The following is an 11,329-nucleotide window of genomic DNA, read 5'->3' on the forward strand; positions in this document are numbered from 1 at the left end:
GATATTTTATAAACAAATACATAAGATATAATAACTTAAATTAACTTATAAAAACAATTTATTAAACATTAATTATAATGATTTGAAAACAAGAATATAATCAATAATTTGAGCGAATAATCTTTAAACTTATATTAAATGATAGCGTAGGGCCAATTTGTTTCGTCTGAAGTTTCTCCTAACGAATTTTTTTTTTTTTTTTTTTGAAGGAACTCCTAACGAATCTTTCATTGAATACAAGAAGGTAGGAAACATATTGGAAATTATGAGTTTTCAGATTTTTTATAAGGTTGTGTTACTATGTGCCGAATACTTTTTCTTCCCTACAAGAAGGTACCCATATTGACTTTCTTCAACTTGATTGTCCCTAACTGCACTTATTTATATCAGACTTCCAATTTTCAAATTTATCTTAAATGATCCAAATCAACTTGTTGATGCTACTTAGTGGGCCGTTTAAATATTTATTTATTTATTTACTTCAATTCTGATTTAGTATATTTTTTAAAATTTAATTTAATTCAATATGATAATCTTAAGAATTATTTATTTTTTACTGATAAAAGCTAAATTGATTGATCAACTGTTCCAGTCTTCATATTGAAGTTTATATCATGAAAAAAGATCTTAATAAATCGTCAATAAATCAAAAATTGTGGAATGTTATATTATAACAGATTTGATGGTTGATTTTTTTAATTTGAGTAAAGAGTCGTGATCGATAATTTTGTAAAGAGATAGGAAAGGATAAATAAACCGAATATAACGGTAAATAATTGTTAAAAGAGAGAAATGTATAGAAGATTTTACTTTTTGTTTCTCGATTAACAACCGTTAAGAGAAAAAATGTATAAATGAATTGTTTTTTTTGACTTCCTTCGTATATTTTTTCTTGGCGATTGTTCACCATATATTCAATTTATTTGATCCTATCTGATTTCTTAATAAAATTATCAATCACAATTCCTCACCAAATTAAAAAGAATAATCATCAAAATTTACTGTAATATAAATTTTCATCATAAATAAAACATAAACAACATTATAAGTGTTGATTATCTCCCATTTGTTTTGTTTAGTTAGGACATGTAACAATTTAAAAAAATAAGGCAATAACTTGCGAAAAAACAAACGAGCAAGCAAAAGCTAAAAGCATGGTCGGTAAAAGCTTGACCGAAAGAGTGGCATTCCATGTAATTTCAATAAAAAGTGAAGTCTATTATTGAGAACTGAAACGTATATCCATGTATAAAAGACAGACTTGATGAATTCATTACGTGCAGGTTAGTGTTTTCCATAAAGAAAATTCCAATTCGGTGGCTTTCTAAGAAGTCTGCTGTGAGAGCTCAATCAATCCCGCAATTTAAATTTCTACAACTTCGGGAAAATCAGCTTTGTTTTTTCATTTTTTGGTGTCAAGCATGGAAGATCGTAAGGAGGTGAGTCCTTTTCCCTTTTTTCTGGGAAAATTTCTATAATTTCTCGATACATTTTTTATCTAGTTTCTCTTATAATATATTATATATATATATATATATATATTCTGTGTTTTATTAATTTATATATTTTTAGTGAAGCGCTTCCTTGTTAAGAAAAACTAGTTGTCATGAATTAAAGTTGAATTGATTTGGGTTAAACTTGAATTAGAAAAATGGAGCATGGCTATCAGTGCCACAATTTGGGGACTGGGAGCAGAAAGGGCAGGTGCCGGATTACTCGCTTGACTTCTCAAAAGATAAGGGAAACGAGGAAGCAAAACAAGAGGGAAGTTTCAAGAGCCAGTCTTGGAAACGAAGAAGAATTTATTAACCCCACTGCCACCGCTGCCCTACCGCCCATGATCCTCACCATTACCCTCCTCAAACCATCACACCCCTACTGTAAGATTCCAACCACTAACTTCCCAACTGCATTTTGTATTACCTTTTCTTCGTATAATAAAACATTTGAAGGATTTACGAGCGAGTAAAACTCGATTCAACTCAATTTTTTTAAATTATTAGCTATTTAAATTGAATTATATACAAATTAATTTTTATTCGAATTTTGAGTTTGAATCAAATAAAATTATTAGTTTAGAGTTCGAGCCGAGTTTGAATAATTAAAAAATAAAAATTTAAAATGAAGTTTAGTTATGTGAAAGAGATGACTATCCAGCTCAGTTGGTAGAGCACAGGTTCTTAACCTTGAGGTCGTGAGATCGAGTCTCACGGAGGGCATTTCATAATTCGGAGTATTCTACGGAAGTTGCTCTCAACCTGGTGTTGGGGGCAGCCTATTATCTTACCTCCCCTTACCCCATTACATATGGGAACAAGGAACAACCATTTAGTTATGTGAAAATTCTTAGCTATTATATGTGAAAAAATATGAAAAAATATACATGTTTATAGTATTTTAAATCAATTTTTAAAAATTCTTAGCTATTTAACCATTCAAATCAATTTTTTTTCGTCTTCATTTGAATTAGAATAAACCAATAATTAATTATATTTGGATTTGAACAAAAACTCAAATTAGTATAATCCATTCTATTCGAATTTTATAAACTCAACTAAAAAAGTCTTTTAAAAAATTATATGATAAAATAGTAGTCATAATTCGGTTAACGCAAATTGTTTACTCAACATGAATACTCACCCTAGACAGATCCTCTAATATAACTTAGGAGTAAGTTAATCTAGTAATTTCGTCCAAATTACAAATGGCAAATGTCAAAAGAAAATTGCATTCATCAAGTATACTTATCTTTTCATGAACGTTTATCTTACAACGAATTCTAAATATAGCTTAAATCTAGTTTTGGTAGGTAGCTTTAAATAAGGAGGACAGTGTCATAAGAAAAAGAATATAAAGCTGTAGACTTTGGTGGCATATGCATGTGCTGGGGAAAGTTGCTTAGTTCGATCATTTTTTCTCTTTGTTATGCTAGCAAAGTGGGTAGCTTTTAATCGTTTTCATATAGCTTGGCCCTCGATAAAACCCCATAACCTTTCATTGAAACATCATGCAAATTGGATTAACTCATCCCAGATCTGGTTCCTGCCGAATCACATGACATTGTCACTATGTTAAATTGAGTCAGATGATTACCCATGTTACACAATTTCTCTAGGTCACACGCAGGATGTATCAAGATGATAGTCGAAAAAATCATTCCCTTGGAAATTTCAAATTATCATATATTTTAGATATTTTATTGATAATATTTTTTTGTTTTTTAATTATATAAATTTATCTTTCTTAAAATTTTAGAAAAATTTTACTAACATAAAATACTACATCCGTTCATAATTATGGATAGTACAAGGTGTGCACGTGAAGTATTGTTTTGCTATGATGTAGTTTATGTTCCATGGCGGTGGACACTTTGGCTTATTCTCTGTTACAATGAATTTATTCCTTTTCAAAGGGAAAGAATGGGGAAAAATATTTTGACAACTTGTGCTCAGTTACAGACTAATATTATCTCTATTATTATTGTGGACAGTATTCTGTTGTTGATTTAAGTAAATTGTTTTTATTGTAGAATTTTCTCTCTTAAATTACTATTGGTGCACTGATCCATCGATGCTGATGCATGTCCCACGTAAATATATTTACGTTAATTGCCTAATGATTTTGTTGACAGACGAAGAGGGGTATCTTCAGCTGCTTCAACTGCTGCATCAAGGCTTGGGTCTGATGAAATCGAAGAGAAATGTCAGTTTGTTTTGTATTTGATCCTAATATTATTTATGTTTCTACTCTCTGCTCATCGTTCTTCGTTTTATAGTAAGAATATTTATTAACTTAATAATATTTATATTATATTAAATGTACTTAAATAGATTTTATACATAGATGCTTATATTTACAAATGAGATATAATTTGGTCTGAAGATTATATATTGTGAAAGTGAAAATATTACGTAAAGAGAGAGTGAGTTATTTATATGGACAAATCTTATCATTTTATCCTATCTTCTCTCTTTTATTCATTATCAAAATTGAGAAAAAACCTCAAAGATCTCTTCGCCTAATAATTGATTATATTAACAAAAGGGGAAACATGTTACATAAATTAGGTTTCTACGTCATTAAAAATATTTTCCCTTCTAATATTTGATCATGAACCGAGAAGTGTGTTAAAACATGGGGGGAATGGAACTTCAAATTCAAAACCTTGGTTGCAGCCAAGGACTTAATCATGTTCTGGTTTGGGGTCGTTTTGTGCTTTGGAGGACACCAAAAAAGATTGAACCACCGACACCTATCCACAACACTCTCGGCTGAATAGAGTTCTTTGCCTATGAATGAGCAAATTTGTATAGCCAAATAAACTTAAAGAACCTTCCCTGGGGTTTCACCTGTAGTATTTATCGAATAACTTTGTAATGAAAGTTTTAATTTCTATACAATATTCTTTCTGATATCTTTGCTTAAATTTTATGGACAAGTTATCTAAACATCCAACACGCCATGTATAAGAACTTACAGTTTATAGCTTATTGGACGGATGCCCTTGACTTTAAGCTTCGTTTACATAATTTTCATAGATGTGGACCAAGTTAGACCCAAAACCTGCACAGAGGCGACTGAGTTCATTCTTCAGGCTTTCAACAAAATTGCAGCTTCAACATGGCTCTCCTAATGTAAGCAATCCAAAGTTCCAGAATTGAATGGCATCAAACGGAAATCTCGCAGCAAGAAAGTTCCGTAAACCTACAACTCACAAACAAGGGTGAGGTAATGTAAAAAATAATTCATAACTTACAATAGTTGAGGATTTTCATTCATCAAATAGCAAAAGGTTAAGTTGGTAACGATTATTTCCGTTTGTTGATTAATTTTTATTATTAATTACAAACATATTAATAAGATATCGACACGTGACATGTTATTAAATGATCACTTCATTAAACCATTAAAAATCAATAAAATGCAAAAAAAAAAAAAAAACCATGCAATAAAACAATTATTGGAAAAAAAATGAAAGAATATATATTTTTCAAAATAGAAACAAAAATATATATATCACAAAATGATATAATTAAGACAATATAAAACATTTAAAAATAAAAATATTCATAAAAATATATAAATTATTTAGAATGTATAGAGAAATATAGAAGTTCAACGGTATAAAACTTGTGCGCTGTGAAAAATTGAAATGAACAATAAGAAATGGAGTATTACGGTATAGAAAAATATAGAAGCATACCTCTCCTTCAGCTTTGAGCTGGATCCTAGTGCTAAGGTGAGCATGAAAACCAAATGTAGGATGATGGGAGCAGCCAACAGGAGTCCTCGCATGTGTTGTGCAACACAATCGTGCTCTTGCCTCCACTACGGCAGAAAAAGTTTGTAGCGGCATTTTAATTGACGTAAAAAAACGTTACTAATACAAACGTCGCACTGTAGTGACGTTTTATGTTGACAAATACCTCAAAAAGTTAGGTTATTTAGCGGGTGATATATTTAAAACGCCGTTAAATTTCATGATATATAGCAACGTTTTATCTGCAAAGGTCGTAACATTGGTTCTATAGCGGTGTTTTAGGCATAACGCCGCTTAATGTCGTGATATACAACAACGTTTTATTTTTGCAAATGCCGCAACAGGTTTGGTTATATTCTTCGGGATACACTTTTATTTTAAATCATTAAAAGCGAACCTCAAATCAGTTATGACTGCCCACTTCACAATTTTAAATTAAAAGGATATTACCCTTAGTTAAATTATGTAATATGTCGAGTTATGCTCGTGAGGATATCATGTAAATAATGCAAAGATAATGTCATGCAAATATTAATTAAATAAAGGGAATTAAATCCATGCTTTGAACCATGTAGTAACATATACACACAAATCACTAACATTCAAACCTAGGATAAGCATACACCCTAAACGAATCTTAACTAATCATACATGCATACACATAAGAAACTTAAACACGGACTAAAACTTAACATGTAAAAACTTGAACCTTAATGTCTAAATCAAAATAACCAACATTTATGACTAAATTAAATAAACATGAAATACAACGATCAATTAAAACACCATATTAGATTTAAAGACTAAAACGTCAATTAACCAAAAATTACATGCTAAATGCGAAAATAAACAGAAAAGAAAGAAAAATACACATATTGATGACTAAATAAAACTAACAAATATAAGATCAAATTAAAACTTGAAATTTTGATTTAGTGACTAGAATTAAATGTGCGAAAAAGATAAAGACCAAATTACAAAGAAACCAGGACTCGACTTCAGGATCAGAATGGACTTCAACAGCATATGCAGGGACCTCAAAGCGATTAGCCCTAAAACCTAATATAAAACTTACTTTAAACTAATCTAACCTAAGCTTATACTACCCCATCGTTTTCATCACCCTCTCCAACTTCCTAATTCTTTTCTTTATGCTAGAGAGAACACAAGCTTCTTCTTCCATGGCCGCCGACCTTCATCAAACCTCAAAACACACAACCATCGAATCGATGTAAACCTAAACTCAAAACCACTATCCTCTACTCCTATTTCCGACACTGCCATACCAGCCCTCATTCTCTACGCCGAAGAGATCAACGGCAACATCTTCGTGTAAGGTAGTAAACAACACCTTTTTCTATTTTCCTTAACTCCTAAACAAAAGGATTTCAAAATGCTCACTGATTTTATTTTCTGTTTTTTGAACCTAAATATGATTACTTACCTTCCACATTCTACCAAAAACACCATTCTCACCTCGATGGAACCCAAACGGTAACGAAATGGAGTCAACGAAACTCCACCAAATTTCGCATAACTCAGGTGATTTCTAATTCCTCTCTATTTTCTGTTTCTTCTCTTTATTAGTTTTGAACACATGCACACATAAAAATGGGAAAACGAAAACAAATCAAAAGAATACCTTGAATCTCAACTTGTATCTCTATTGCTTTCTCAGTTTTTGAATACAATGGTGAACTCATGCTACAATATTCTTTCCATTCGTCATTCGAAAAGTGAGTGGAAATCCCCTTTTGCTTACTCTGTTTTTTTTTTCTACACAAACGAGACCCTTGTTGTTGATAATCTCCCCCCTCGAAATGGTTGCCCATCCCTTGTTCCAAAAATCCCTCTCTTTTATTCTCCCTTTCCTTTCTGGCAGTTTTTTTTTCAATAAAAACCGACCCCACTCCATTTACAGTTTAGTATCTCACCCACGATCAAAAACTGCTTCTCACATTCCTGCTGGATATTCATTTATGTTTTGAAGGAACTCACGTGGACTGTAAGCTAGGATAACATGTTGTTTGGGCTGATTTGGGTTTTCCCTGGTCCAAATTTATATCGTGTACTAGATACGAAGCCCCCGGACAAAACCGATCTACAGCCCCTCTTACTCATTATCGTGTAACGAGAATAGAGCAAAGATCAAAAGATGATCGAGTTTGTCCGGTCATGAGACTTCAAAAGATTAAAACCGCTCCTCTGCTATTTCAGGATAAACGACTTGGAAAAATCTTCAAATGACGGTCTGCTCCCTATTCTTTCATGGAGTATAAGACTCGAACAATCTTCAGTAACGTGTCTGCTCCCTATTCTTCAGGGAGTATAAGACTCGAGTAATCTTCACTAAACGTGTCTGCTCCTATTCGTTCAGGGAGTATAAGACTCGAATAATCTTCAGTAAACGTGTCTGCTCCCTATTCGTTCAGGGAGTATAAGACTCCTTCAGAGATATAGACTCGAAAAATCTTCAATAAACAGGTCCGCTCCCTATTCATTCAGAGAGTATAGGACTCAATCTTCAACGAACTTGTCCGCTCCCTATTCTTTCAGAGAGTACAGGACTCAATCTTCAACGAACTTGTCCGCTCCCTATTCTTTCAGAGATATAGGACTCAATCTTCAACGAACTTGTCCGCTCCCTATTCTTTCAGAGAGTATAGGACTCAATCTTCAACGAACTTGTCCGCTCCTATTCTTTCAGAGAGTATAGGACTCTTCAACGAACTTGTCCGCTCCTATTCTTTCAGAGAGTATAGGACTCAATCTTCAACGAACTTGTCCGCTCCCTATTCTTTCAGAGAGTATAGGACTCAATCTCAACGAACTTGTCCGCTCCCTTCTTTCAGAGAGTATAGGACTCTTCAACGAACTAATTTGCTTCACTACTCTTTCGTGAAGGCTTATAGATGATTTGCTTCAAAGGTCAAACCTGAAAATCAAACATTATTCATCATGAATGTATATTTGAAAATATTATATTCAAAAATTTAGAATTTGATAAAATTTCTGAAAATCCATCTCCATCGCGAAAACTTGTCTGGAAACCATTGGATACGTGAATCTGCTTTAGCTCAGTTTTGGTATAAACATCACTCTTTTCAAAATCTCCAAACCAAATATCTTCATCCCGATGCTTCAATATCTTCAATCTTCAACTATCATTGGGAAACCTGCAAAATGCTTAAGTCATCATGCAATTATGAATGCCATGATCCTACTCATGCCTAAAATGTATGCAATATGCAATTCAATGCGTTTTCTTCTTTTAAGGAACTCTATCTCCTTTTGATCTCGATGGAACTCGGCTTCATCTTGGGCCCAGAACGTTTGACCAGTTCACCCCAGTTAACAATCTCAATTCCATATCTCTCGGCTTAACAGTACCTTGACTTATTTCTTTCTTGAAACCCGCCAGTATCCCTGACCAACTTCTCGACAAACAACAATCTCTTAGGGTCATCTTTTAATGGCTGAAATTTTCTACGAACTTCAAGATTTCATTTTTCCGTAACCACACAAGCTTACATGTTAAAACCATCAAGCTTCAATACCTGTATTTTCCGAAACCTTTTACACAATAATACAAAATGATCTCATGTACTTCAAGTTAAGCCATATGTTTAACCTTTCAAAATAAGATGTTGCAAAAGGGAAATTATCAAGAAAAGACATCTTATTTATATAAATACAGAGAATTTTAGGCAACTAAATGGAAAACTTTTAACTGGAAACAGTAAAAGAACAAAAGAGTATGCGTCTTCAAATATCAATAATGCAAATGCTTTTGAACTGGCACGCCGTTAGAATATCTCGAGTGTAGCTTCTGTCAGAAGGATCTCCAAAATTGTGATGCTTAAGAGTATGAAGCTACTTCTAAACTCCCCAAATCTCTATCATTGGATGCCCTAAACCAGTATTGAATCTCATATGCATTCAATTTCTCTTCTGGTTGTTTTCATCGAGACTCATTAATCTTTAGTCTCATCCTTGATCACCAACTGTCATTGTTACTATCCATATTAGGAGCTCTTTCCACTTCCAAAATTGATTCAGAACCTCCACCATGCGCGAATTCTGAATTTCAAATTCAACTCAAGTCACCCTTTGCGGGTTTTCAACTTGAGACCTCCTTTAGTTCCAAAACGCCCTTTTCGGATTTTCATCTTGAACCCTCCTTTTATTTCTCTTTTTTCATTTTTCTCTTTTCCTTCCTTTTTCCATTTTTTCTCTTCTTTTTTTCTTTTCGTTTTTTTCCATCATTTTTTCTTTTTTCTCATTTTTTCTTCTTTTCTCTTTTATTTCTTCTTCAAGCAAAATATCTCTTAACAGCATCGGAATTCACTGGATATGGTAATTCTGATCCGTCCATTTCAGTTAGGACTAGAGCTCCCCCAGAAAAGGCCTTCTTGACAACATAAGGTCCTTCCCAATTGGGCATCCATTTTCCTCTGAAATCCTTATGAATAGGCAAAATCCTTTTAAGCACCAAATCTCCCTCATGGAATTCTCGAAGGCGAACTTTCTTACCATGTGCCCGTATCATACGTTTTTGGTACATCTGACCATGACAAATAGCTTTCAATCTCTTTTCTTCAATCAAATTCAACTGGTCATACCTAGCTTGGACCCATTCTGCCTCATCAAGCTTTACCTCTGACAAAATCCGAAGTGAGGGAATTTCCACCTCAATAGGTAAGACAGCTTCCATCCCATAAACCAAAGAAAACGGAGTTGCCCCAGTTGAAGTCCGTTCTCAAGTTTTTGAATACAATGGTGAAACTCATGCTACAATATTCTTTCCATTCGTCATTCGAAAAGTGAGTGGAAATCCCCTTTTGCTTACTCTGTTTTTTTTTTCTACACAAACGAGACCCTTGTTGTTGATAATCTCCCCCCTCGAAATGGTTGCCCATCCCTTGTTCCAAAAATCCCTCTCTTTTATTCTCCCTTTCCTTTCTGGCAGTTTTTTTTCCAATAAAAACCGACCCCACTCCATTTACAGTTTAGTATCTCACCCACGATCAAAAACTGCTTCTCACATTCCTGTTGGATATTCATTTATATTTTGAAGGAACTCACGTGGACTGTAAGCTAGGATAACATGTTGTTTGGGCTGATTTGGATTTTCCCTGGTCCAAATTTATATCGTGTACTAGATACGAAGCCCCCGGACAAAACCGAGCATCTACAGCTGCCCCTCTTTACTCATTATCGTGTAACGAGAATAGAGCAAAGATCAAAAGATGATCGAGTTTGTCCGGTCATGAGAACTTCAAAAGATTAAACCGCTCCTCTGCTATTTCAGGATAAACGAGACTTGGAAAAATCTTCAAATGACGGGTCTGCTCCCTATTCTTTCATGGAGTATAAGACTCGAACAATCTTCAGTAAACGTGTCTGCTCCCTATTCATTCAGGGAGTATAAGACTCGAGTAATCTTCACTAAACGTGTCTGCTCCCTATTCGTTCAGGGAGTATAAGACTCGAATAATCTTCAGTAAACGTGTCTGCTCCCTATTCGTTCAGGGAGTATAAGACTCGAACAATCTTCATAAAAACGGGTCCGCTCTCTATTCCTTCAGAGAGTATAGAACTCGAACAATCTTCAATAAAACGGGTCCGCTCTCTATTCCTTCAGAGAGTATAGAACTCGAAAAATCTTCAATAAAACGGGTCCGCTCTCTATTCCTTCAGAGAGTATAGAACTCGAAAAATCTTCAATAAACAGGTCCGCTCCCTATTCATTCAGAGAGTATAGGACTCAATCTTCAACGAACTTGTCCGCTCCCTATTCTTTCAGAGAGTACAGGACTCAATCTTCAACGAACTTGTCCGCTCCCTATTCTTTCAGAGAGTATAGGACTCAATCTTCAACGAACTTGTCCGCTCCCTATTCTTTCAGAGAGTATAGGACTCAATCTTCAATGAACTTGTCCGCTCCCTATTCTTTCAGAGAGTATAGGACTCAATCTTCAACGAACTTGTCCGCTCCCTATTCTTTCAGAGAGTATAGGACTCTTCAACGAACTTGTCCGCTCCCTATTCTTTCAGAGAGTATAGGAC

General features: G+C 34.0%; 1 long non-coding RNA gene across 1 annotated transcript; it reads left to right on the forward strand.

Annotated features, from left to right (window-relative positions):
• Positions 1–1,291: 1,291 nt before the first annotated feature.
• On the forward strand, positions 1,292–3,695 carry LOC120125516. The gene is made up of 3 exons (XR_005516373.1): positions 1,292–1,439; positions 1,648–1,880; positions 3,632–3,695. It is a non-coding gene; the product is annotated as an uncharacterized LOC120125516 (long non-coding RNA).
• Positions 3,696–11,329: the final 7,634 nt, after the last annotated feature.

The sequence above is a fragment of the Hibiscus syriacus genome, unplaced genomic scaffold (assembly GCF_006381635.1).
Source record: "Hibiscus syriacus cultivar Baekdansim isolate YM2019G1 unplaced genomic scaffold, ASM638163v2 tig00110432_pilon, whole genome shotgun sequence".
In the NCBI taxonomy this organism is placed as follows: Eukaryota; Viridiplantae; Streptophyta; class Magnoliopsida; order Malvales; family Malvaceae; genus Hibiscus; species Hibiscus syriacus.